Source organism: Pteropus alecto, unplaced genomic scaffold (assembly GCF_000325575.1).
Source record: "Pteropus alecto unplaced genomic scaffold, ASM32557v1 scaffold103, whole genome shotgun sequence".
NCBI lineage: Eukaryota > Metazoa > Chordata > Mammalia > Chiroptera > Pteropodidae > Pteropus > Pteropus alecto.
In genome coordinates, this window is record NW_006436288.1 from 1,479,582 (window position 1) to 1,487,043 (window position 7,462).

The following is a 7,462-nucleotide window of genomic DNA, read 5'->3' on the forward strand; positions in this document are numbered from 1 at the left end:
CAATTACTTCAACTCTTATCTTCTCTTTGGAAAAGTCACCCTATAGACGAAGCCTCAGAAAGAGTTAGAATCCATAGAGCCCAGGTTGTGAGCAGCACCAACAGACCCCCTGTCCAGCTTAGCATGAGTGTAGATGTAGGAAGTACCAAGTGTGCAGCATCATACATCGCTTCTATTTGCCCACCATGTGGGGTCCATACGGCGTGTGATTAGTGAACCTGAATTATAGCAAGTTCCTTCTGGTACTGTAAGTGCTAATAGAAAGAAGGCTACCAATTGGATCAAAGAGATTTCAATCTCAGGATAGGTCAGGTTGTTAGACTCAGTTTGGTGAAGTGTCTGGAGACATGCTCTTCCCAAAGCATCTGAAGACCTCCTGATACCTATATCAGGATCAATATTCTCCATGGTCTCTTGCTCTGACTTACTTTGTGTGCATGTATTCCAAATACACTCTACTAACTGTATCTAACTCTACTAACGCTCTACTCATACAATCACAGAATGACTTCCAAGGACAGAGCAAAACTCAGAAAAATCCAAATTCCCATTTGAAATAAGAACATGGAAATGTATGCATATAGGGTATTTGCGATTGAGGGTAGGTGCAGAAATACATAGGTAAATGTGTATGGACCCACCTTCATATTTTACTGTACATCAGGTATCCTGTGGGTGAAATAAGGTAACTCTTTTTCAATTATAATTTATAATAAGATAAAGCATTTACTTGTGCCTTCCACATATAAGATGCACTGTTAGATGCGACAGGAGATAAAACGATGAATACCTGGCCCCTGACCATAAGGCATTTATAATCTAGCAGGGGAGATGAGAAGTATAACCAGAGAAATGTAAAATAAGATGGTCTGTGATAGTTGCCATTAGAAAGATACAATTAAAGTATTATAGGCATTCAAAATGCCTAAATATTTCTTTCTTGGATGAGAGATGAAGGAAGGTGAACATGGTAGTCCATTTGTTCTGGTCTTTGAAGATCTGTATAGAGGGAGATGGATATTATGTAAGAAGGGAGTGAGATGGGAGATAAAAAGGAGAAAATTTGGAGCAAAGGGAGCAATTTAAGGAAAGACACAAGTGGGAAAACAAATCAGTATAGGAAAGTTGAGAGTCAAATGTCTCATTCTTTGAATGAGAACGAATTGCAAACCTTCACTCCTAGACCCTACTTCTAACTTCAGCTTAATGCACATCTTTCCAATCACCTTCTGAATAACGAACTTCATATTGAGCCAATTTCTAAGACCATCCTGCAAACCAATATAAGGTGGCTGAAGATTTGGAATTCATGCCCATTCAGAGAATTGCTGAAGCTGTGGAAGAAAGAATTATTGCTACAGATGCATGGAGATAAGAAGGAGAAGAAGGTCAAGTCCACAACTCCATGACAAGTCAATGCTAAGGGGACAGGAGGAAGAGCAGGAACCAGTGGGGAACACAGAGAGAGGACAGGAGGGCTAGAATGAAAACCAGAAAGGGCCGCTTCCTGATGGTAAGTTTAGGTTGATGTCCACGAGGCTAAAGAGCAAGAAAAAAAAAAAGGGTTTGGATTTTGTAACAAGAAATTCATCAGAATGCTGCCATGGAGTACTTTCAGTAGAACAGTAGGACATAGCCAAATTTTAAAAGTCAAGTCAGGAGCATTAGATGAAGAATTAAAAAAGAAAGACTACCCTTTTGAGAAATTTGGAAGTAAAAAATAAATGGAGATAGGACATGAATTCAAGAATTTAATTGGATTGAGATAAGATTTGTTTTTAAAGACTGTTGTAGAATTTGTTTTTAGAAATGCTGGTAGGCAGATGGGCAGAAGAGATTAAAGATGCAACATAAGGAAGTATTATTGACTGGAGTGGACCTTTGAAGAGGTAAGAAGGTGGGCACCAGAACAGGGAGGGAGGATGGAAAGATGAATGAGGACAGGAGATTTTTAAAGTAGAGAGGAGAGGTCACAAGAGATTTCAAAAATCAGATATCTTTTTCTTAATAGCATAGTAGGAAAGCCTGCCTGTGGAAAGAGAGTAGATAAAAATAAACTGAAAAATAAATTTAACAAACACTTGGACATGTGACATGGAATCAGCATCAGAGAAATAAAAAGATGTCCAAGGTGGGTAGGGTCCAAGTAGATTAAATGGGTCGAATTTGTGCTCTGTGGGATCGGTTTAAGATCTTCTGCTATTGGAGATGAACGGCAAGAGGAAAAAGAGATTGCTGGTGTGAGCACTGCTGATGTGTGTGAACAAGGGTTTAGACCAAAGAGAGAAGTCCGTGAACTCAGAGGGATTTATGGACCAGAACAAAAGAGGGAGCTTGAAGGAAGGCATATAAGATATAGAAAATGCAAGATTGTGGTCAGAGAGGGAATTTCAGAGTTTTACCTTTGAGATGTAGAATAATTCACAAAAGAAGAGGTCCAGGCCTGGCCATGATGGGGAGAGCTGAATCCTTGCAGCATTTTTAAAAATAATATAATGGATAATATCTTTGACCCACACCCTGAAACCAGAAAAAATAAGCCTGCATGTATAAATACATTAATTTATACATACCTATTTATGCATACATACTATATACATTTAAGTACTTTATACTTTAGCATTCATATAATATACAGGAGTATAATGTACTCTATTTTTAAAGTCTTTTTTATTCTTTACAGCACCAGCCCAGGAACATAGTATGTGCTCAACGGAATTGGTTTAATTCAAATAACACATTTAACTACATTAAAGAGCTTTTATTTTTTTCTCCTGCATAGTACTCCGCCCCCTAAATCACAATGCTGGAATAATTACAAATAAAGAGAGTTCAGGTTTAAGGTATGGAGACCAAATCTTTAAAATAAAAGGTTTATAGTGGGCTTAGTGCTGTGCTTTTAAATTCCCAAAACACTATTCTACACACCGGAGTCCCAAGGCTATGGGAAATTCTACTCATTCACTCTGCTTTCCACCTTCAGTTCCCACCGGGAGTCCTCGCCCTCATACCCACACCAGCAATTATGTTTTAAAGCACAGAACAGCACCAGAAACTCACTGTGATGAGCTCTGAGATGGATGCGAATGGACACACTGGCAGAGGAATGTGGATGATTTCTAACTTTTCCCACTTATTCCCAGCACTGCTATCCTAACCCATTACTCTTTGGGCAAAATTCTTTTTCCTTGCTTCATTATTGTACATTAGAAGTCCCATACTTCACTAACTTCACTAACCAAGGCATGGAAAGAGCACTGACTTTCATTTAAGGATTTTTGCCAGGGCAGGGTGGGCAGGGGGTCTTGGTCATGAGAACAGGTCTATATACTTTAAGTTCTAGAACCCACAGGGCCCGTGCATGACTGCCAATGTGGTTGGAATGAGATGGAGGTGGGATGTATTCAGATAGCCTGTGAGTTTATATAATACTGGAACCCTCAAAGTAGGATGGAATACTCGGTCTAGATCAGTATTAAAAGTTCTCAGACTGACAAATCTACATTTTAGTGATGTCCCAAATATCTGGCAGGTCTAAAAAAGAACTGCCTACTGGTTAAGTAACACCCGGTAGTCCAGTAGCTCCTTAACAGTTAAGTATATGTCAGGATCACCGCACACCCCCTGTGGAGGTGGGGAAGTATAACATATAGTACGATTCAGCTAAATTGGAAGATTAATTGAATTGGAAGATTAATTGAACAGAGAACAGATAATTACGGTAACTTTTTATTATAACATTAATTCAATTTGATCTTTCTAGCTGCCCACTCAGTAACCTGTAAGGAATGGAGGATAAGCATCAATCTTTCATTTTCTACAGAAAAAGTCATAGTCTTTAACCTGCCTTACAAGGGATTGAATTTAGAAATTCATAAACTATGCATTCCTGTGACTGCTTCTTGAAAATAATTCCTAGCTAGGAGTCCCATTCCTGTGTCACATGAGCCTTAAATAAAAGCAGGTGAAGGATGAGGTGGTTTAAATGTATTTATCCCCTAGAACCTGTATCTTTACTCGCTATTCTGGTACTCTGAGTGTTCTTTGCTTTTTCTGTCTTCTCCTGTATCATTACTTTATTCCCAGGAAAAGAAATGAGAATCTTAATGTACACTAGGTGTTTAAGTGTATAAATCCCTAATATGGCTTAATATGTCATCCTTCCTAGTTTCATTTAAATGAGAGATGAACAGCTCAGTGTTAAATCTATGGGAAGCCAGTAGTTGGAGTGGGGTGGGGAATGGAAAGGGTAGGTCTTCTCAGGACCTCCGAAATCACACTAGGGACCATATATCATTTGTAAAGCCAGACCCATTCCAGTATAACTGCCCCCTTTTAGCTGCTTCTCATTCATAAAGAGTTCCTTAGACAGGAAGAAGAGTCTCTGGCACTCCAGTGAAGAAAGCAGATGCCCTACCAAAGTATTTGGCAGTCTACTGAGCACACATTTCTTATATGGCTTTGGGCTCAGCGAGCTCATAAGTTATGGCCACGATATCTGGAAACATCTAATGCATTCATCAATAGCACTGCAGTTGTATTATTTCTGCATACATTTGAATCATTCTTAACATACCAAGCAGATACGCACAGGGTGTCAAGCAATGACAGGGCTCTTTTAGAGAGATGGGGATTCGAAGAATAAAGTGAGTTCTGGAATAACTTTTTTCCAAAGGCTATATTAATGCCCCAACAATCTGGTTATTCTGTCCCTAAATCTTGAACCAACTAAATCAACCATCCAAACAAACAAACAAAAAATCCCAAAGAAACCCCTAGTTCTTAAATGAGATGTGCAGGTGACCAGCACACTGCAGTTTTGGTAACACAGTTTCTTCACCTCCCATGCAGAGAATTCCCCCTTGGGCAAATCCTGATGGCCACGGAAGACTGGGCGGGTGATAGTCATTTAATTATATAGATGACTCCTATTTTATCACATTACACATGCGTTTTGGCACTACTGACACCACCAACATTTAATGGAATCATCTGGGATCCCCCTCCCCCAATCACAGCACGGGTGGCCAGTACAGGGAAGGATGTTTCCTACATTCTGTATGAGAATACACAGTGACATACTTTGAAATTACAAGATCCACTGTACATGCATCACTCTGAACGGTGTGCACATTCTTGACGCAGGCAAATTCAAGGATCAGATTAGCTGAGGTGGGTAGAAATGCTGAGATTTAAGCATCATCGCTGAAAAAAAGTGATACAGGACTGCACCCACCAACCCTCTTCCGCAGTGAAAGGAAATAATAGTGGACACAAAAAGATAGAAAGCATGGATTCTAAAGAAAATTGGAACAATTGGTGCTCTTGAGGTGTCTGTGGAATCTCACAGTTTTGTAGATTACGTCTTTGTCCAGACCCATTGTGGAACAGATGGGGCTTATTGATGCATTCATCCTCATGCATTTTACTAGTTTGTTATTTTGGAATAAAGTAACACCTAGAACTTGATGATGCTCAGCCTTCCTTTCTTTACATTTTCTTGAGCAGGCCATGAATATCTGATTTGGTCCCAATTCGATCATCCAGTTAGAGAGAAGGGACCAAATGGGGCAAAAAAAAGGGGGGGTTTAGAAAGATAAAATTATCCAACTGACAGCTTTTGATGATGGGAACATAGGAAAAAATGTAACATAGTATCTTGGGTAAATGCATTTGGAAATTTCAGCCTGTGGTAAAGAGAGAGAGAGGCTGCTACCCTTCACAAAGCCAAAAGTCTAGTAAAAGAAATTCTATTTGTCTGGCTAACCCAAGGTCAGGTTATGAATACCTGGCTTGAGGCAAACGGCACCCTCCTGATGGCAGAAATGAGGACAGGCAAATATAAAGTCACTAATGGCACCATCGCTCACAGACCCACCCTTCTGCCTCTAAAACCAACACCTGCAACCTTTCTAAGGGAATCATCTGGTCACGGGGTTTTGAGAGGGTCTGGTAATCTTTTCGGAAAGCACGTGAATTTGTAAGACAAGTATCTAGTGCTACCTCCTTGTAACCAGATATCACACGTTTCAAAAAGTAGACCTAGTGGAAATTTTCTAGGTGTACTTGCTGTGCTGATTTCCAAGGAGTGAGGGTGGGGGCAGGGAGAGGGGCAGTGGCCAGGTGCTAGAAAGAAGAGTGACTTAGGACTGAGCTTTCTGAAACCTCTCAGCCACATCAAGGGTAAGAGGTTAACTTGACCTGAATTCTGGTTTAAGTCCTGGGAATCTTTCCTACCCTAGATACAGACAGGGAAAATATGGTGCCTCCAGCTTGACTTTGCATGAAATGCTGGTAATCTACATTCTGCCTAGAAGGTAGGAGCTGGCCCCCGGGTTTGTTTGGAGCCAAACTGGACCCTTTGCTAATCCCAGGCCGAGGGGCATGAACGCTTCTCACAGACCAGTAAGATGACTGGTGAGGCGGGGAGGCATGGACATAAATTCCTTTTCCCTGGTCTTCACCACAGTGGCCTCCATTAGCATTCACTTTTTTCCAGACACCCTAAAGCAAAAGCCATACGAAACAATTCCCCCAATGGAAAATGAAAACCCGTAACAAAACACTTTTCTCCCTTCATTCCCGTCCCCACCCCACTCCCTCCAGCCCAACACCCTGGATACTCACAAGAGAACACTTTATCTATACAAAATTAATTAGAAAACAAAATATTTACATATGAAATAAACACCATCTTGATTTCTGTCACCAGTGGAGACTGACAGAGCCCCCTTTGTTCTAGATTGCTGTTCGCTAGGTTAGTTGGTTTGGTTTTTTTTTTTTTTTTTATTTGAAAGGGGTGAGGTAAGAGGAAGAGTGAGGGGAGGAGCCCCTGACCGTGGACAGAGTCAGGGTGAAGCAATGTTTATATGGCCCTTCTCCTTCTTCCTCTTGGAGGTGCCTCACGCCCTCTGTCCTCTCTCTCAAAGTCTTTCCTTGAATCTAAAGTAAAGCACTCCGTGCTCCTCTCTCCAAATTTGTGAGAGGTTCAGCCCCTTGCCCCCAGGTTCGTTTTAGAAAGAAAACAAAGCTTTACAAGGCCTTCAGTTGGCTTTAAAATGAAAGATACTGAGGTAAAAATCAAGGAGGAGGGCGGGGACAGCAGTCAAGGGCGGGGAATGAGGAAGGGTAGTGAGTCAGGGCAAACAGAAGGCAAAGAGCAGCCCTGGAGGGTGTGACTTGAAGAGACATGGCAGCTTCCTTCCAGAGGAGGATGAGCACCTTTCTGGTTTATGTGTCCTGTGTACAACATGGAGATCCTGCAGTCAGGCTTCCGAACAAACAGCTCTGGCTGCCACCCTGTGTGAAGGGAGGATGGCAGGGCAGTGGAACTGACCCACGGAACACCCCTACCCCAAGTTTCGGAACTGGCAGTGCCAAATATTCATTTCCTTTCTCAAGTTTCCAACTTTTAGTGAAAGGGGCATCACATCTGCCAGTACCTTCATCCCTGGAGTTTTAC